The sequence below is a fragment of the Erinaceus europaeus genome, chromosome 5 (assembly GCF_950295315.1).
Source record: "Erinaceus europaeus chromosome 5, mEriEur2.1, whole genome shotgun sequence".
Classification (NCBI taxonomy): Eukaryota; Metazoa; Chordata; class Mammalia; order Eulipotyphla; family Erinaceidae; genus Erinaceus; species Erinaceus europaeus.
In genome coordinates, this window is record NC_080166.1 from 89275766 (window position 1) to 89297427 (window position 21662).

General features: G+C 39.9%; 1 pseudogene; it reads right to left on the bottom strand.

Moving 5' to 3' along the window:
- Positions 1 to 210: 210 nt before the first annotated feature.
- On the bottom strand, positions 211 to 4494 carry LOC132538662 (DNA-directed RNA polymerase II subunit RPB11-a-like; annotated as a pseudogene).
- Between the last annotated feature and the right edge of the window lie 17168 nt (positions 4495 to 21662).

Here is a 21662-nt window from a genome sequence, read left to right on the forward strand (position 1 = left end):
GGCTATAAGCCCAAGACTTTAATTCTGTTCCACTATTCTTAGAGTATTGTATTATATTGTCTAAAGATTGTTGTGCTGTTTCTAGAGATCACATCTGGATTCTAGGCAGCAACAAGAGAAATGGGTCTATACTGGTGAACTTATGCATATATATTATATGCATATAAATATTATTGGATAGAGACAGAGAATTTGAGAGGTGAGGGGGAGTTAGAGAGGGAGAGAGACAGAGCAGCCCTGCTTCATCTCTTGTGAAGTTGTCCCTCTGCAGGTAGGGACCAGAGACTTGAACCTGAGTCCTTGTGAGTGCTTGCAATGTGAGTGCTTAAATGAGGTGCATCACCACCTCCCCCTCATATTTTATTTTATTATTTATTTATTTATTTATTTATTTTTACCAGATCACCGCTCAGCTTTGGTTTATGGTGGTCTAGGGGGGGATTGAACTGGGACTTTGGAGTCTCAGGTGTGAGAGTCTCTTTGCATACCATTATGCTGTCTATCCCCACCTCCCCCTATATATTTTTAAATATAGTGCTCTAGCCACTGAACTAACTCCAGGGCTTCCTCCTTAATATTATTTTTAGAAAAGATCTATTTATTTTGTTTATGAGAGGTAAGAGGGGAGAGACAGACAGACCAGAGCACTGTTCAGCTCTGGTGTAAGATGGTGCTAAGGATTGAACCTATGGGCTCTGGATTCTCGGGCATACAAGTTTTGTGCTCTAATAGAGTCTATTAAATGACTCCAGAGTTTATGTATCCCTTTAAGATAATATCATATCACTTTCTTTTCTCCTTTTTTTTTCTTTTCCTTTTTTTTTTTTATTTAAGGAAATGTGTTCAAACCTGATCTCAATTCTTCCTGTTTCTCAGTGGCTAGAACTGAGTCATTCCTGTTAGAAAAGGGACTTGGAAAGGATTATATAGGTTTCTTACTACTATAGGGAATGTGGGCAATAGAGTTTAACTAGACTTGAGAGTTGAACTAGTGAAACTTTATATAATGAGCTCAGCAATATATATGTGTGTGTGTATTTGATGATAAAATATAGGTAACAAGAATATAAGTACTTTATATCAACATAATTTTGATTTATTGTCTGGTCCATTTGCCCTTAAAGAATGATGAGAAGGTAGACTTCTTCATTTGGTGTTGGTCATTACGCCAGGTCCCCGGCATTACTTGATGCTGTGCTCTATTTACATAATCACTGTTTTGCCTGAGACCCGCCCTGCCTGCAGGGTATTGGTGTAATCCCATTGGTTAGAACCTTTGCAACAGCTGCTATGGAAGCTTTCTATGTTTGCGCTCTTTTTTTGCTCTGCCCCCTCTCCTAGCCATTTCCTTTCCCCATTTGCCACTTCCGGTTAAAGATATATATAAAAGGCATTGTATATGATCAATAAAGGAGAGTTGCATTGTGTTCCTGCTCAGCCAAGAGTTCCCGGTTTCTCTCCCACAACGTTCAGTAAGCAGCAACCCAGGTTGGCTCCGGTGGAGTTCTCTCCCCTGCAACACAACCCGACAATTTGGTTAAATTAATGGTAATTTACTGGATGTTCCAAATGTATCCTATCTGAAAGACACACACAGTTAAAGGGTCAGCAGGCAGGCTGGGGTTAAGGCACAGGTTGAAATCCACCACCCAAAGTAGGGAAAGTAGATCTAAATGACTAAGGTTATGGGCTCTAGAGTCAGATTATTCTAGGTTCAAGTTCTGGCTTCATAACTACCTAACTGTAAGACTTCATTAGATTATGTAACCTTTCTAAATCTGTTTCCTCAAGAGTTTGATGGAGATAATAATAATAATACCACATTCATTTGGTTTATGTAAAGAGCTCTGTGTCCCTCAGCATAGCCTCTGGTTCATAGGAAGTGTTCACCATCTTCCATCACAGCTCATATCAAAATAAGAGGGACTGAAGATAGGTATTTGGATCTCTCTGATAGAAGCAAGAAAAATAAAAGCAAGATAAAAAGAAAAGAAGCATCTCATCTTGCAGTGAGGGTGGGCTGACTTCACTATTAGGATTCCCTGTTGTTTCAAGATAATGTAAATGATTCATACATGGAGGATTACCTCTTATCTCATAGCTTAAACAAGTCCCCTGGGAGATGGTGTACTGTACTGCATTCCAAAGTATAGAAGTAAGACGGTGGTGGGGGACGGGGTAGAAATGCTGGAAATATCAACAGAATTGCAAATAAAGGGAGAGGTGAATGTCTTCTGGTTCTGAGTCTTCTGCTAAGATTGTCACAGCCTATGAGAACCATAAGCTATACAAGCCATAGAACACTGCTTCTTCCTTTGATCTTCCCTGCCCTGCTTTGACTTGATTGATTGGTTGTGGTGTGTGTGTGTTTGATGTGTCACTGAGGACACCCATTAGCAGTATTCACTTATATCATGTAACTCTGGATAGGGTGAGCACTATACATAGTGTCAGTTTGTGTGATGTGTCCAAATCTCTCACTGGCTAGAATCTAAGCTGGGGCAGAGAGACAAGACAAAGTTTAGGTAGCTTCCACCATCTTCTGGAGCTGGACAGCTTCTGTCAACCAGAGGCCTTTATCATCTGTATCCATAGATGATAATATTAAACACATACACTAGACTCAGTTACCTGTATTAACTGACTCAGTTCACTAAACAGCTTTGTGAGGTGGGTACAATAACTACTGGTATTTTTTAAAATTAAAAAGCTTGAGGTCAAGTAACTAGCAAAAATCATGGAGGCGACTGTTTTGTTGAAAAGATGTGACTAGGTCTAAACCTGCATGTCTATATATATTCTAAGCCCCAATGACTTCAGAAAGACAATAAAGATGATCTGTGTCCCTTTTTTCATATTGCTGCACACTTCATATATATAAAGTGAAAACTATGCATAGGACATGTGGATGTTGAGGTCTGTGGCTGGGGGAGTTCGCTTTTTTGCTTGCTGCTTGGAGGAGATTTAGTACAAGGCGGGAAATAGCCCAGGAAGTCACCTTTTAGTCTGTTATTCAGTTCTCTCTTGCTTGTCCTTGATGGCCACCTGGAACCACTTTTGAAGCAGGGAGAGTGTGCTGAGGAGGTTCATGATGGCAATGGTGAAGGTCACTGGGGCTGCCTGAGGCTGATGATCTTAGGCTCCAAGGTAGAGGGACTTTGTAGCCAGCAAAGAGGACTGATAGGTCTTTCAAAAGCTGAAATTTAGTAGTGATTCCCAACATGTGGTCTTCCTTATTTATGGCAAACAGTTTGGCAGTGGGGACCTTGATGTCCTTGTTAGTAGTGGTCTTCTTGTTCTAGAAGAGCAGGAATGACTAGAAGGAAAGGCGTTTACATCCTAGTGTCGCAATCTCATCCATATTCAGTTTTCTTACAATTTGTTTTGTTACTTTACTTTTACATGAAGAATTAGAGTTTAATGAAGGACAGTTAAATGGGAAGAGCAATTCCTGATATATACTAGTTAATGACTTAAGCAAGTACACACGTAACAAGACAACCAGTGGATGGAATGATTAGCTCTCTAGATAATACAGTGGCAGTTTTACAAAGTCATCCTTGATAGAGAGATTTGATGTGAGGAGAGTTTCTTTAGGAGAAGGTTAAGAAGACTGAGCTGGGTCTTGTGAATAAGGATAAGACAATGTTTGGGGAGGAAATCTCTAGCATGGGGAAATGTATGAAAGCAGAAAAAAAATACGGGGATTAAATATGAGTGATTCAGTTTAACTGGAATGTGTAGAACACATAAAGGAAAATATTTGGCAAGAAGGATGGGAGATAAAGCATGAAAGACTTTAATACCAGAACAGAGTCTGAATTTTATTCTATAGGTAATAGAAATATATTAAATTAAATCTAAGTAAAAATTGGGACCCTGAAGGAAAGACAAGTTTTATGTGTACCTCAATATAAATTAAATCTGGGATATTATTGTCAGTGATTGACTTGTGATTTCAGATTGAAGCTGTGGCAGCTGTTTCTTTTTTAAAAAGCACTTATTTAAATATATTACTCTTTATTGTTATTTTTAATCAATTAATTTATTAATGAGAAACATAGGAGGAGAGAGAAAGAGCCAGACATCACTCTGGTACATGTGCTGCTGGGAATTGAACTCAGGACCTCATGCTTAAGAGTCTGATGCTTTATCCACTGTGCCATGTCCCAGACCCCTCTTTATTATTTTTTATTTCTGACACTTGTAGCACTGCTTAAACACTTGTGAAACCACTCTCCTGCAGGTGGTGACCGGGCGGTGCTTGAACCTGGGTCCTTGTGCATGGGTGCTTGGGTAATGTGTGCTCAGCTGGGTACAACACTGCCTGGCCTCCTATTTATTTTCTTGAGAAAGACTGAGACCAGAACACTACTCAGCTTTGGCATAGTGGTGCTGGGGATCATGCATTCAACCTCTCAGACCTCAGGTATGGAAATTTGGTTCACTACATCTGAGCCATTCCCTGGGTCTGTGCTAATATTTCACCATCATGAGTCTGAGAGTAAACCTGAAGCAAAGAAATCTTAGATGGAAGGGAAGGTTAGTGACTACAGCTAGGATTAAAATTTTTTTTTCTTAAATTTTTTATTTATGAAAAGGAAACTGACTAAACCATAGGATAAGAGTGGTACAGCTCCACACAATTCCACCACCAGAACTCTGTTTCTCATCCCCTCCTGTTCTTTAACCCTCTGGGATTATGGACCCAAGGTCGTTGTGGGATGTAGAAGGTTGAATGTCTGGCTTCTGTAATTGCTTTCCCACTGAACATGGGCATTGACAGGTCGATCTATACTCCTAGTCTGCCTCTCTCTTTCCCTAGTCGGGAAGGGCTCTGGGGAAGTGGAGCACCAGGACACATTGGTGAGGTTGTCTGTCCAGGGAAGTCTGGTCAGCATCCGGCTAGCATCTGGAACTTGGTGGTTGAAAAGAGAGTTAACTTACAAAGCCTAAGAAATGATTGACCAATCATGGACCTAAACACTGGAATAGTGCAGACGAAGAGTTGGGATTTCCTCTATTTTGTAGATAGCTAGTAGGCATATTTTAGTTAAATTCCAAAGGGCCTGTGGCTATACTAGTTTTTTGTTCTGTTTTTTTCTTTTTCTTTTTTCCCCTGAGCCTGAAATCTGATATGCAGGTGGACCCAAGTTATTGTCTGTGGAGATGATGTCATGGTTGGAAAAAGGACCAGAAAGCTGGATCAGGGAAGAGAGTAGCTCCCTAATGTGGGAAAGGGGTATAAATATTGTTGACTATAAAACCCATCAATTTGATGTGATCTGGGGCCCATATTCAGCTTAGGAGCCCATGTGACCTCTGCATCCCTATAGATCTGAGCTCACATTCTGTGGTCATGAGTAGGAACATTCCAAGCTGCTTCAATATCAGGATCCATCTTCCTCAGGTATAGTATAGAGTATGTTGTCCATCCTCCCTCCGGAGGATGAAACATTCTCTACCACTGTTGATCCAAGTTGAGGGCAAGGTCCTATGGGGGCCCACAAAGGGGTCTATTGTGTCGTTCCTGATAGAAATGACCGGTAACAATGGAGAGAGGGATTTATTCGAGGTCTAGGTCCATCATGTCTGTTTGGGAATCTCAGGACTCCTGATTAGGGCCCCAGCTGATGGGGTGGCCTGATAGTGACTAAAGAGTCATTGTTAAAGTATGCCAGTCTCTTGCCCTTATTCAGCTTTTGCAATCCTTGCTTTGATAAGGTTAGCTTTGGAGTGAGTGAGAGAACTATAATAGGAAGTAGGTGAAGAGGGTATCTAAGTCTAAGTAGACACTATTTCATTAGGAACTTTATACTGACTCACTGCAGACTATTGTGTATTTTTGCTTTCAGGTATATATTTTGCCCTCATTTATGGATACATGTGAACATATGCTCTATCTTACGGGACCTGGTTTATATCTAGGTTTTGGGACTTTGTTAGGAAGTGAACCACCTGGAATGAAATTAGAGAATGCTATGAAAGGAAAGGTCTCACCTGAGTAATGAGGGTGAGGGGTTGACATTCCGTGCCTGACGTCTCTGGACACAGTCTGAAGTGAAGCATGCTGAGGTGGTACTCGTTGCGTTGATTAGGTTGGGATTGGCGGATGCAATATCATTTGTTATGAATTGATGGAAGCATGCAGGAAAGTGAGCCCCACCCTAGAGGTTCCAGGACTGAAGGAAATATAGGCTCTATAGAGGAAGCAGGAGGTTCCTGCTGTCTTAGGGTTTAAGAAGACAATAGATAGTTATTGCTATAATCACATTATTTGGCAATTGGGTTAACTTTGAAATATCCCTTTGTTAGGATTTGCTGTATCATGCACAACATCACCATAATTTATGCCCTTTGACATTATTTGTATATAGTTGTGCCATCGGTTGCTTCTGTTCTCCCTGGTCTATGTTTTTAAGAGAGTCAACATATCAAAGACTAAGCCTATGTATTAAAAAGACTCAGTCTGTGCTTTAAAAAGTTTGAGACATTCAATCAATTTTCCCCTCTCATATTAATTAAATAGTGATATATATGACTGCAAATTAATAGGAGTGTACATAAACAGCATTCCAACCACCAAAAGACTGTGTCCCATCCCATCCCCCCTCTGCCCCGCCCGGTGAAGCTGAACATCCACCCTTACCCTCAACCCAGGGTTTTTTTTTTTTTTTAATTTTTTATTTAAGAAAGGATTAATGAACAAAAACATAAGGTAGGAGGGGTACAACTCCACACAATTCCCACCACCCAATCTCCATATCCCACCCCCTCCCATGATAGCTTTCCCATTCTCTAGCCTTCTGGGAGCATGGACCCAGGGTCGTTGAGGGTTGCAGAAGGTAGAAGGTCTGGCTTCTGTAATTGCTTCCCCGCTGAACATGGGCGTTGACTGGTCGGTCCATACTCCCAGTCTGCCTCTCTCTTTCCCTAGTAAGGTGTGTCTCTGGGGAAGCGGAGCTCCAGGACACATTCGTTCAACCCAGGGTTTTTACTTTGGTGCCCTACTAAAATTTTTTTTTTTAATTTGTGGTTTAGTAGAGGCTTACAAGATTATAAAATTGCAGAAATATAATTCCAAACCCAACCTACCACCAAGTTCTGTACTCCTACTGCCCCAATGATATTAACCACCATAGTTCAGGTCAGTTTGTTCATTTAACAAATATTTCTGAGACATAGTCATTAATGGTCATAGTTTTAGCGAAGAGTCATCTGGAAATTTAGAGAGGATGAAATAGATGACAGCATCAAAGCTGCCTTCAATGCAGTGGGGGCTGGATTTGAACCGGTGTCACTTACCTGGCAATCTTCTGTATATCTTGAAGGTGCAATCTTTAAATTCTTGCATCTGACCCCTACGGTTCCTCTGGAACACCCAGATCTAAACTATCATTGTCTCTTACCTGTGTCCTTTCACAGTCTCTTAATTGGGTTTATGATTTCTAAGAATGTCATGCTCTACTCACCAAACTAGTCTGACTCCATGACTTTCTAGTCTTGTCACTTTATACATGTGCTGCAGTGAGGTTAATGTCTTGAAAACAGAAATCAGATCTTTCCACTCACCTTCATAAAACCCTCTACTGGTACCTTTGGAATCACTGCATCTTTTTCTTTTCAGATTTTGCTTTATTTAATATTTATTTATTTTTTCGGTAGAGAGGGAGCGACACAGGGGAGAATATGTCACTGTATTAAAGCTTCCTTCAGTGCATTGGAGGCTGAGCTCAAACTTGGACCCCATACATGGCAAAGCAGCACTATCCAAGTGAACTATTTTGCTTCATTCCCTTGTGCTTACATTAAAATCCAAACATGGGGCAGGGGTAGATAGCATAATGGTTCTACAAACAGACTGTCTTGCCTGAGCCTTTGAAGTCCCAGGTTCAGTCCCCTGCACCACCATAAACCAGAGCTGATCAGTGCTCTGGTAAAAAAAAAAAAAAAAAAAAAATCCAAACATGACTTTAACTTCTCACTCCTGACGAGACTTCTCATCTACCTATTTTATGTCCCTTGCCATTTTTCACTATGCTTCATCTTCGTGTGATCTACTATTCTTGAATAGTCATGGTGTTTTCCTACTTCAGGAACTTTACTCTTGCTGTCCTCTCTGCTTGCAGTGCTCTTTCCCCAGAATCCAACTTAATTGCCCTCCAACCCAGCTCTAGTGCAGTCAAGTGCCAGGCCCCGATATCTGGTTAGCTATCATTTTAACACTCACCACTACCTGAAATTTTACTTATAATTATTTGCCTATTTGTTTGCTATGTAGATTTCTCATTAGAATGTAAACCCTGTGAAAAGAGGAGTTAATTTACTTGTTCCTTCCGGTGTTTTCCTGAACCTAGAACAGGGTCTTATTGAATCAATGGATGGATGATGATTGTTGGAATTTGTTTTTCTTTTTAAAGGTTTTATTTATTTATTAATGAGAAAGATAGGAGAAGAGAGAGAAAGAACTAGACACCACTCTGGTACATGTGCTGCTGGGGATTGAACTCAGGACCTCATGCTTGAGAGTCCAATGCTTTATCCACTGCGCCACCTCCCGGACCACTGGAATTTCTTATACATCTTAAAAAGGAAAGTTGTTTTACCTTTCAAAAAATTTAATTTCTGGACACATATGTAGGGTTATATATAATCTCCAAAGTATGAAATCAAGCTAAATACCCACCAATGGACAACTAGATAAAGAAACTGTAGGCTACATACTCCATGTAGCTGCTGTTAAGAACAATGTTAACAATGTTAGAATGTTAGAATGTTTTGGGGGGATAAAATAGATGGGATTCTAGATGATTATGCTAAGGAAATAGGTAAGGAAGTGAAAGATGGTTTCACTTACATGTGGAATATAAATTGAGCAAACAAACTTGCAAAAATAATAGTAACTAATTCTTAGGTTCTGAAAAGTAGAGTGGTCATTGGAAGGAAAGGGGAGGGTAAAGGAAGGGACAGGTAGTGGAGTCTATTTGGTGCAATGACACTGGAACTTGCATGGTGAGTCTTATACAAGTGAATGGGTGCGAAGCTATAATTCACCTGACCCCAGTTCTTTTTTTTTCTCATTATTTATTTATTTATTTGTTATTGGATAGAGACAGAGAGAAATTGAGAGAGAAGGAGGAGATAGAGGGGAAGAGAGATAGAGAGACAGACACCTGCAGACCTGCTTCACCACCTGTGAAGCGACTTCCTTGTAGGTGGGGAGCTGGGGGCTTGAACTCCCCAGTTCTATAGTACTGTAAACCAGGGCTAAATCCATCAATATAAGTAAAGAAACAAATTTCTTCCTAGCTGGGAAAAAAAACAACCTCAAACTTAAAATCTGTCTATTCATTTATGTTTTCTTCTTTTGTCACAACTTCAAATTTGCCCTTGACTCTGCCAAGAGTCACCATTCATTTTTAGACATATTAATGATAGCCTGCAAATAGAAGAGTACATTTTTTATTTTAATTCTTTTGGCTGCTGTGAATAGTTTTTCTATGGTTATTAGTAATTAAAATAAACAAGCAGAAAGACTCATATTATTCAATCTCATTGCCAAATTGGATATTGCTCAACTCAAAATTAAATGTACACACACCCATAAAACTAGCCAAACTGGCTATTACAATTACATAAAGCTCCTTGTGTTCATTAGCTGTGTTGTCTTTCTTGAGTTTATCCTGTTTGGCATATACATCAAAGTAACAGTCATAAAGATTTCTACAAAAATTTGGAGCATGTAGATGTGGAAAATTTATAAATATGTAAATATATATATATATAAATATATATATGTATTTTTTTCCATCTAAATTACAATAAAAGCATAACATTGTTATCCTGATAGAAAGCTTATGGCACAGATTGGATAAATCCAATATCTTCTCAAAATTTGTTACTTTAAGGCTAATTGTTAAAGTCACCTACAAATGTTAGATATGATTCAGCTTTGTATTCTGCATCTTGCGAATTAGTGTCAGATTGCCAGTCTGCTAGCTAGTACTTTTGGCCAGTTGAATCAGATTTTTAGATGCTGCTTAGTTTTGATGTCATTGGGAATTTGTTTATACTTGGGGAGAAGTACCCAAGTCAGTGATCCTGACTTTTAATGATTTTTTTAGATACATTTTATTTTATTTTATTTTATTTTGCCTCCAGGGTTATTGCTGGGGCTTGGTGCCTGCACTCTGAATCCACTGCTTCTGCTGGTTATCTTATTCCGTTGTTATTGCTGTTATTATTGTTGTTGTTGTTGGATAGAACAGAAAGGGGAAGACAGAGAGGGAGCGAAAGACACCTGCAGAGCTGCTTCACCACTTGTGAAGCAAACCTCCTGCAGAGGATTCTTGCGCTTCACACTATGTGCTTCTAACCCTGTGCACTACCCCTTGGCCCCCACTTTTAATGTTTTTATTTGAACTTGGAGAATAAACTTGGAGATTTCCATTTATATTATCTGATGGTTAATACCTATGGGGGGAATAATTTAAGGGAATTAATAAAAAATAAAGTCTTCAGAAAGGAAATCCTATAGACTAGGTTCATAGGGCTTTGATGTGTATATTGAATAAGGAGTAGTAAATGGCTGGCGAGATAGCTCACACCATACACTTGACCCAGATTTGCATCTATTCCCTACCACACTGGAAGAAGCATCAGTGCTGTGATACATTTCCTGTCTCCATCTCTCTGCTCTGTCCCCTCCCTTTTTTTTTTGAATAAATAGGACAGAGATAAATTGAGAGGGGTGGGGAGGATAGAGAGGGAGAGAGAAAGATAGACACCTGCAGACCTCCTAAAATGTTACTGCTGCACGTGGTGAGCAGGGGGTTCGAACCTGGTTCTTTGTACTGGTACCATGTGTACTTAACCAGGTGCACCACGGCTTTGCCCCCTGCTTCTGGTTTTTTTTTTTTTTTTTTTAGATTTTATTTATTAATGAGAATGATAGGAGAGAAAAAGAACCAGATATGACTTTGGTATGTGTGCTACTGGGGATTGAACTTGGGACCTCCTGCTTGAAAGTCTAATGCTTTATCCACTTCGTTGTCTCCCAGACCATGCTTCTGTCTTTCTTTATCTAAAAAAAGCCAACCTGTAACAGTAAAGTCTTGATAATGACAAAAAAATTAGATTTAATTCATTGTTTGATTCAGAGGCTTACCAGCTGTGTGTGCCTTTCTGAACGTAGGGATTTCAGAAAAGTTAGGGAAGATAGTTGAAATTTTGTTACATAATTATTTGTTTACATATCTGTCGGTAGACTATAAGCTCCTTGAAATTAGAACTTTACTTATTTTTATTTCTCACTGTCTGGTATGACAAGTTGTGTAGTTTAATAGCAATGATAATTGTGACAATGCTGGTAATGGCTAACATTACTCCTCTCTCTCTCTCTCTTTCTCTCTCTCTTGCCTCCAGGGTTATTGCTGGGGCTCAGTGCCTGCACTATGAATCCACTGCTCCTGGAGGCTATTTTTCCCTTTTTGTTGCCCTTGTTGTTTTTATTATTGCTGTCATTGTTGTTGGATAGGACACAGAGAAAGGGAAGATAGGAGGAAAGACAGACACCTGCAGACCTGCTTCACTGCCTGTGAAGCAAAACCCCTGCAGGTGGGGAGCTGGGGGCTGGAACTGGGATCCGTAAGCGGGTCCTTGGCACTTCTTGCCATGTGTGCTTAACCTGCTAACCTGCTGTGCCACTGCCCAGTCCTCTATTCATCTCATTTTATGCCAAACATTATGCTACCTGCTTTGCATGCATTCCTTAGTTTAAATGTTACAACAAATACATACCCCGCCTTTTTTTTTAAAGAAACTAAGACTCCGGAGACTGTAATCACTGAACTAGTACAGTGATGGACCAGGGATATGAAGACATTTCTGATTTTTTTTTGGGGGGGCCTATGTCCATGTTTTTAATTTCATTTCCTTCCTTCCTGCCTTCCTTTCTTCCTTTCTTCCTTCCTTCCTTGCCTTCAGGGTTATCACTGGGGCTGGGTGCTTACAAATCCACTGCTCCTGGAGGCCATTTCCCCCATTTTTGTTGTCCTTGTTGCTGTTATTGTTATTGCTGCCGTTGTTGTTGGATAGGACAGTGAGAAATCGAGAGAAGGGGAAGACAGAGAGGAGGAGAGACACCTGCTTCACTGCTTGTGAAGCTACCCGCCCCGCAGGTGAGGAGCTAGGGGATCGAACCGGGATCCTTAACTCCCAGTTCTTGTGCTTTGCTCCATGTGTGCTTAACCTGCTGCGCTACTGCCCAGCCTCCTAATTTCTTTTACTTTTCTTTCTTTCTTTCTTTTTTTTTTTTTTTTTTTAAATTTACCAGAGTACTGCTCAGCTCTGGATTATGGTGGAGTGAGGACTGAACCTGGGATATTGGAGCCTCAGGCATGAGAGTCCCTTTGCATAACCATTATGTTATCTACCCCTGCCCCATGCTTTTTAATTTCTATGCTGTTTGTTGACGGAATGACTTGAGTGTAGTTAACCAAGGACACCCTCCTCTGCCTGACCCTGATCCTTATGACTCATTCAAAATTTAAAATGTGACAAACAGAATGAGATAATGGCAATGTTCTAGAACTAATCAAGATTTCACCAGCAAGTAACAGAAAAATATACTTTTAGTGTGGATAATAAGAGATAGAGAGATTATCTGTCTCACTACTCCAAAATGTGAGGAGGACTTAAGTCTTAAGAAAAAGGGGAAGGAAAAAGATAAGTGTTCCCAAAGGAAGAATTAAGCAAAAGAGAAAAACAGATATCTTTAAAAAAGAGGTGAACTTTCATTCTTGAAAGCTTCCAAAGCAATGCATTTAATTATTATTTGCCACCAGGGTTATCGTTAGGGTTCATTGCTTGCATGATTCTACCATTTCTGATGGCCGTTTCTCTTTTTCTTTTTTCTTAAATTTTTTTTTATCTTTTTTGCCATTTTTTCCTTTTGTTGCCCTTGTTATTATTATTGTTGTTGTTATGTTGTCGTTGTTGTTGATAGGACAGAGAAATCGAGAGAGGAGAGGAAGACAAAGAGAGGGAGAGACAGACACCTACAGACCTGCTTCACCTCTTGTGAAGCGACCCCCCTGCAGGTGGGGAGCTGGGGGCTCAAACCTGTATCCTTGTGCCAGTCCTTGTGCTTTGCACCATGTATGCTTAACCCGCTGTGCTACCGCCTGGGCCCTCTTTTTCTTTTTTCTTTATAGAGAGTGAGAGATAGAGGAGGAGAGAGAGGGAGACAGAGAGATACAGCACTGCTTCACTACCTGTGAAGTTTCCCTCCTACAGGTGGGGACTGGGGACCTGAACCTCTGTTCTTGCACATGGTAACATGTGTGCTCTACTGGGTGTGCCAACTACCACCTAACTCACAAAGCAATGCTTTTAAATCCCTCACTGCAGTCTTGTTCTGATCCCTACTGGGGGGTGGGAGGGATTTCTGGCAAGGAGCAGGAGAGCAAAATGGGCAAATGGCAAGGCTTGTGCATGCTTTATACACTGGGCTGTCCTCTCTAGCTCCTCTCTCTCCAATAGTCTGTATTTTGGATGCAAATAGGTGGAAAGTTTTGCCCACTTTGGCTTCCCTTGCTTTTTGCCCGTGTGTATGGATTTGTGTACCGGACTTTAGCTGAACATGGAGAGTTCAGGTTGTTTTACCAGCCAGTAAATCTTAACAGGGTGAGACATGTGCCAGTGGTTGGAGGCCTGTGCTCAGAAAAACTTGTCATACTGGATATGGAAATCGTTAAAGCAGAGTGGGAGGCCAGGCTGTCTTCATTTTCATGCTGATACTTGGGTTGCTTGCCTTCTGCCCAGATAGAGTGAGTATTGGTGGAGCCAGTGGGGCTGAGTGGAGACTATTTGCATGTAACACTTACCTGGCAGTTCTGGAGTCACGAGAAGAGTGCCATTTTCACAGACAACAAACATTAAAAAGGAATGTCCCCATCAAAAAACAAAGGCAAAGAGATCACAGAGTTAAAGTTTCACCATTTTTTCCTCCTGCATCTCTCCCACAATCCTGAGGGCTGTCACATTTCTCAAACTGATTATTTTCAGGTTCCTCTTTTTGATCCTCCATTTCCTGTCAGAACTGTCCTGTGGCTGCTATGTGAGGTCAGTAAACTTTCAAAGAACTAACTTTGTAAGCTTTGTGGCCCAGGAGGTGGTATAGTGGATGAAGCTTTGAACCCTCAATTCTGAGGTCTCAACTTCGAACCCTGGCATTGTATCTGGTTCTCTGTCCTCTTCTTCTCCCTTGTAAATTAATTAATTAATTAGCTAATTAATTAACTAATATTTAAAAAAAAGATTCACAATAAAATGAAATAAAAAGAGGGGGAGGGAAGGGCTGAAGAAAACAGTGGGTTGCTGGTGCATAACACTAAAGAATGACCTAGGTTGTGTGTGAGAAGGTCTTGCAGAGAACTTTCACAGGGAGATGAGAAATTGTACCCAGGTGCCAGTGACTGCACTATAAACCGCTAACCCCCCCTCATAAAATGATTAAAAAAAACATAAAAATAAATGAAAAGAACTGATTTAAATTTCATAGTTGACATGCTGTTTACTAGCCATAGGAACAGGTAGCTAACTCACTTTTATAAATCCAGTGTCAGCAGCCAGTGATGGAGGGTTCCCCTCCCCAATGTAATTAAGTAAGAATTAATGATGGGTAAACATCAAGGTTAAGAGATTCAATTTGGATAAACATTATAAAGCTCCTTTGCAAGCTCCTCTGCTTAAGCAGAATTTATCTGATCTTTTCTGTTTTTTTTTCTCAGTTCTTCAAATTTCCTAAGTATAGGTACCAGCGATATTCTCTACACTTCCTTGTTCAGGGCTTTGTGAGACCTGACATTCTTGTGATATATATATATATATATATATATATATATATATATTTATTTTTTCTTTTCTTTATTTATTTGATAGAGATAGCCAGAAACTGAGAGAGTAAGGTAAGGGGGAGGTTTGAGAGGGAGAGAGACAGAAAGAGACCTGCAGCCCTGCTTCATCATGCCACCTCTCGCCCCCCTTTGTGATATATATTAATATATTAATATTAGTTAATATATTAATATACAATAATATATTGATATATTTATTATTAATTTTATTAATATACATTAATTTTTATTTATAAAATGGCAACAGTGACAAGACCATAGGATAAGAGGGGTATAGTTCCCACCACCAGAACTCCATATTCCATCCCCTCCTCTGATAGCTTTTCTATTCTTTAATTTTCTGGGAGTATGGACCCAGGGTCATTATGGGGTGCAGAAGTTGGCAGGTCTGCCTTCTGTAATTGGTCTTCCCCACTGAACATGGGCATTGGTCCATACTCCCAGCCTGTCTCTTGCTTTCTCTAGTGGGGCAGAGCTCTGGGGTAAGCGGGGCTCCAGGACACATTGGTAGGGTCGTCTGCCCAGGCAGGTCCAGTTAGCATCATGGTAGCATCTGGAACCTAGTGGCTGAAAAAAAGAGTTGACATATAAAGTCATACAAATTGTTGACTAATCATGAACCTAAAGGCCGAATGAAGATTTGGGGGCTCCGTTTTGGAAACAGCCAGTAGGTCCATTTCAGGCACTTCCACTTCAGGGGAAATGAAGGAGGGTACAAATGCATGCAAATGCAAAACCAAAGAAGATACCAGTGTTAGTGACTTAACAATCCACTCCTTGCCTGAAAGACTCTAGTGAACATCACAGTGCTTTGGAATCTTTTCTCTTCTCCATCTTCACTTACTCTTTCTTAGCAAGTAGCTGCGCATCTGTGCAACTTTTTTGCTCTTGAGTGCTCCTCCTCTCTTTTCCACTCTCAGGTCATCCCAAATCTATTTTTGATCTCATGGAACGTACATAGGCACAAATAATCCCTATCTAATGCAAAGGTAGTTTAATTTTTTTAAAGGAGGATGAAATAGTCATTATTTCCCATCTCTCAATGTGACTTTTATCTGTGACAGAACCTAATTTCTTGCTTCTCTTCATGTCTACTGATTGATGATCTGCAAACCAATATTCTGGTTTTGCATTATCTGCTTCTGCTTTTATGAAAAAAGATCGTCAGAAGCAGGTAGAGTAAATAAGCAGAGAGGAAAGGAAATAGTCTGATGAAAGATCTTATTCTTTTGTTTGAAAACTGGAGTGATGACTTTCTAAAGACTATTTTATCTGCTGGGGTAATTAGAAGAACAGTTACATTCACTTTGTAATTTCTTCTTGTTGGGCATATATTTTAACCAAAAAAAGAGAGAAAGAAAATTTCATGATCCAAGAGTCCATCTGTTGTTACATTTCACAAGAACTACATGCACTGAAAAATATGACTAAACACACTTGGTTCACATTTTCTCCACCTTTGGACTGATACCAGCCATAAAACTCCATCTTGTATAGACAATCTGTTAAAATAAGTTACTTAGAAACCCAGACAGGTGTAAAGGTCATTCCTAGTGTAAGTGGGCTTTCTTTTTTTGCTGTGGTTATAACCAAACCAAAACTCATCCAAGATGCTGTTTTATAGTCAATATTTTAAACTGTAAACCACATTATACGATTGTGTGACCACTCCCAGCAGAGTCAATTTTCCTGTTTCTGAACTCTTGTGCGATTGAGTGCATAATTCATATTCACCTGGCATGTTCTCACTTTGTTCAGGCCTCAGAGTTTATGAGCAGGTTGCTCCACTGCATTTTAAACATGTCATCTCTACTGAGGTGTATTTTAAGAAATAGACAATGAGAAGGAAGCCAAACATGTCTTTGTATAAGAGACAGAAGATGTTGTTAACAAACTGGAAAGAATTCTATTTATGGAGAGTCTGAGGAAAATTAACCAGTTATGGGAAAGGTACATAGGTTTGAGGGCAAAAGCAAGTGCATCTAAAACAAAGATTACTTACCTCACCTGCCCAGAAACAGACTTTTCTAGGGAAAGATAGAAACAGACTGGGGGCATGGATCGACCTCTCAACACCCATGACCAGCAGAGAAGCAATTATAGAAGCCAGACCTCCCACTTTCTGCACCCCATAAAGATCTTTGGTCCATACTCCCAGAGGGATAAAGAATAGGGAACCTTCTGATGGAGGAGAAGGGATACAGAACTCTGTTGGTGGGAATTGTATGGAATTGTTACCCCTCTTATACCACAATCTTATCAATCATTATTACAAAATTATATATAAAAATCCAAAGATTACTTTTCTCTGAGCACTGCTACATTTTTCTGAACACCAAGTAAAGGGGTGTTCTATTAGGCATTTTATAGACTTTATCTCATTTAATTCATGTCAAAAAATATCTAGAACACAGATGAGAAAGGTGAATGACTTGTTTTAAGTTCTCATAGCAAACAAAGAATTAGCCCATGTACAATTCCAGCCTGGTTAACTCAGCCTGTGATGACTCAAGGTCACCCTCCTATGGAGCCCTTCTTGACATGGTTTCCCACATTCCAGCCCCTATGAGATTTAGTGTTGTGAGGGTAGAATAAATGTGTCTTTTGGGAGTTTGGTTTGACTTTTTAATGTAAGTTATTGAATGATAATCATGCTGAAAATTTAGAAGTTTATGGTTGTCTCAGCCAAACTGAAGAGTTTCTATGCTCATCTGGTTGGGAAGGAAATAATATATGACTTATGCACTTATCTTGCTTTTCTCCAAATGTGAGTGGTGGTGAGTCATTACTTTGAATAAAGTTAGAAAAATCTATTTTTTTTTTCCACAGCCCACTTGTATCTTTTATCAAAACTGTTTAATTGCCTACATTTTGAATAAGATTATTAAAAATCCTCTACATATCAGCACAGATGTAGAAATGTACCTTTTCAATCTTGACTTAGGAAAAGGAAGCTGCCATCGTTGTCTTTGGAGACTTCTAGACCTGTGATCTTTTTTTTTTTTTTTTTTTTTTGCCTCCAGGATTATTGCTGGGGCTCAGTGCCTGCACCATGAATCCACTGCTCCTGGAGGCCATTTTTTTCCCCTTTTTTGTTGCCCTTGTTGTTGTAGCCTTGTTGTGGTTATTATTGTTATTGTTGATGTTATTCGTTGTTGGATAGGACAGAGAGAAATGGAGAGAGGAGGGGAAGACAGAGAAGGGGAGAGAAAGACAGACACCTGCAGACCTGCTTCACCACCTGTGAAGCAACTCCCCTGCAGGTGGGGAGCCAGGGGCTCAAACCGGCATCCTTAGGCTGGTCCTTGCTCTTTGCGCCACATGTGCTTAACCTGCTGTGCCACCACCCGACTCCCACCCCAGAGACAACACATTTATAGTAGGGATCTTTCTGAAATGTGCTATCACTCTTGTTCAGTCATCTGTGCTATATGATAATGTGACTTTCAGTCAAATAAGATTAAAGGGGAAAGATACTCATTCTTTTTACTGATAATTAGAAACTGAACCTCAAGGAACTTAAAATTTAGTTGAGTAGTCACAAGTAACTATAACACATTAGTTATTAAGGGAGGGAGTTTACCTGAGCAAGGGTGGAGTAGCTATAGCAGGAATGTGTTCTGGTGGGAGAAAGACTGGAAGTTGGTTCATCACTGGTGTAGTTGGACTAAGTGAGTCCATCATTGAGCTTGATCTTGAGGGAAAAGTTGAATTTGGTTGGGTGAAACTGAACAGGAAGAAGAAATGACCACTGAACAAATGGGACTTAGGAGAAAACTCAAACAGGGATAAATCCTGCATATATTAGTGATGACAGAGTATTGGGAAATATAAAAAACTGTAGATTTGGCATACAATTATTGGACAAGACTCTTTGTTTTCTTCTGTGGTTTTCTAGGTCTGTTTAGAGAAGAAAATGAATCCCAGCAAGACCTCCAGCTGGCTATAGCAAGATAGGGGAGGCATATTAAGTCCCTTCATTGTTTTCTTTTTCTGTATCTGTACACATTTAAAGATTTCATATGAAGTTCCAGAAATTGAGCCCAGAGCTTTACGCAGGCATGGTTTGTGCTCCACTGACTGAGCCCCCTCTCTGGCCATTTATCTGTGTCTTAATCAATGGCCAGACCTGATATGATATTTTCTTAGTGCTAATATTGCTAAGACAATAACTGAGTGCTTAAAGTGGCATGTTACGTGGATAAAATTGCTGCAATAAAGATATTCAGCAGGTTTCTCAGTTAGCACTATTGGTATTTTGGGTTGGATAAGTTTTGTGCTTAGCAGCATCCTTGACTCTGCCCACTAGATGCCATAAGACCCCCCCCCCCCCACTGTCTTGAATTGAAAAAACAAGAAATGTCTCTAGATAATTCTCTCTGTCCCCTGGGGGGAGAAAAAAATAATCTCCAGTGAGCCTTACTCCTTTATAGGAGACAGAATGACCTAGCCACAGGCCTTGTCTCTCTATGTCTTGACACTTGCTGAGCCAAAGAGAAGATTTACAACCTGAGAAAAGGTAACATCAGCAGGTGTGAAGTTTGAGAAAGGGTCATGTCACTATCCTCAAAGGACCGTGTCACGATCAAGGTATGTCTTGTCCATTTTTGAATCCCTTTCCTAGAGTTTAGCACAGTATCCACACACTAGAAAATTATTGATAAATATTTGTCTAATAAATGGAATGTTTGCTTGACATCTCAGAGGGGAAAACACAGGGACAAACAGCTATTTATTTGTAGCTGTATCCACTTACTAGTTTATTATGTTCTAGTTGAGGGTCTCTTGAATATTGCAAAGGTAACCAAGGATACCAGTATGATCACATGCAGCAAATATGTGGAGAAAAGAATAGAGTAGCAAATGTCACAGGGCCTGTTTTTCAGGTTTATTGCCAGAAAGTGTAGGACTTGGAAGAAAGAATATATATTTATAGCAGAAGTAGGTTCAGAGCACTACAGTTTTCTAATTTCCCTTATGTTGGAGATTATTTACATCACTGCAAGTCATTAGTTTGATATTCCTTGCCTTTGAACTTTGCATCTTGCTCTAACAAAGATTTATATATCTTCCATTTAAGAGAGCAGACCAGAATTCCTGAGGCTATTTGTGGAACATCTACTTCTTTAGTAAAGACTAGGCTTATGGAAAGTGAAGGGAGATATGGTGGAGGGTCCCAGGATAGAGTTGAGCTTACTGTGACAATGTCCATCCTTCTACTGATCAAGTGATGAGAAAACAGAGGGTTAGAGAGAGCCAACTTATTTTTCTTCCCCCCCCTTTTGTTGCCCTTGATTTTTTTTTTATTGTTGCTGTGGTGATTATTATTGTTGTTATCAATGTCATTGTTGGATAGGACAGAGAGAAATGGAGAGAGGAGGGGAAGACAGAGAGGGGAGAGAAAGATAGACACCTGCAGACCTGCTTCACTTCCTGTGAAGTGATCCCCCTGCTGGTGGGGAGCCGGGGGCTCGAACTGGGATCCTTATACCAGTTCTTGTACTTGGTGTCATGTGCTCTTAGCCCTCTCCACTACTGCCCGACCCTCTTTTCTTCCCTTTTTTTAAATGTTTTTTTTTTTTTAATTTTATTTTAACTGGAGAGAGGAAGAGAGGCAGAGAGAGGCAGAGAGAAAGAGCAGAGTACTGCTAAGCTCTGGTTTATGGTGGTGCTGTGGATTGAACCTGGAACTTCAGAGCCTTAGACATAAGAGTCTTTTGCATAATGATTATGCTGGTTCCTCAGCCCTTATTTTCCTTCTTTTCAGGACTGTTGTTTTCCCACACTCATATACATTTTCCTTTCCAAGTAACATACTATTTTGCATTTAACATAATCTCAATTACAATGACTTTTTCTTTTTACTTTTTTATTATCTTTATTTATTGGGTAGAGACAGCCAAAAATCAAGAGGGTACGATATATATATATATATATATATATATATATATATATATATATAGAGAGAGAGAGAGAGAGAGAGAGAGAGAGACACCTGCAGTACTACTTCACCACTCGCAGAGCTTTCCTTCTGCACATGAGAACTGGGGGCTTGAACCTGGGCCTTGTGCGTTGTAATACATGTGCTCAACCAGGTGCACCACCACCCAGCCCCTACAATGACTTGTGTAAAAAATTCCAGGTTTCGAATTGCAGGAAACTTTTCTTGAGAGATTGCTTTCTTGGTCAACAGTTTCAGATAGTGTACCCTCCAAATGCAAGCAGCATTCACTCATGTTGCCATTGTGGGCTATGACAGGCATGCTTGTCATTTGTTCTCTGGTATTCTGTCAACACATTATATAATCAAGTGCCTAGTTGATATCTCCATAGAGACATCTAAAACATAACATGCCCACAAATGAATAATACCCCTGCCCCTCCCAACTTGTTCTTTATTCAAATCCATCTTATTCACAAATAATTTTATCTTTCATGTATAGCTTGTCAAAAACCTTGGAGTCTACCTTTACTCCCCGTTCGGTTCAAGTCCTGTTATCAAATATCAACCAGTCATGTTGGCTATTCTTTCAGCGTGTGTTTCAAACATTATTTACCTTTTTGCATCCTTAGCATTTCGGTCTGACTACCAAAACAACACAGTTACTGGGGGATACATTAAAACTGTAAGTTAGATCTTTGCTCAAAACCACTTACTCTCTCCCTAACTCAGAGTAAAACCCAAATTCTTTACATGGTTCTACAACTACCTCTGCCCTTTTATCTCTCATATCTTACCTCTGA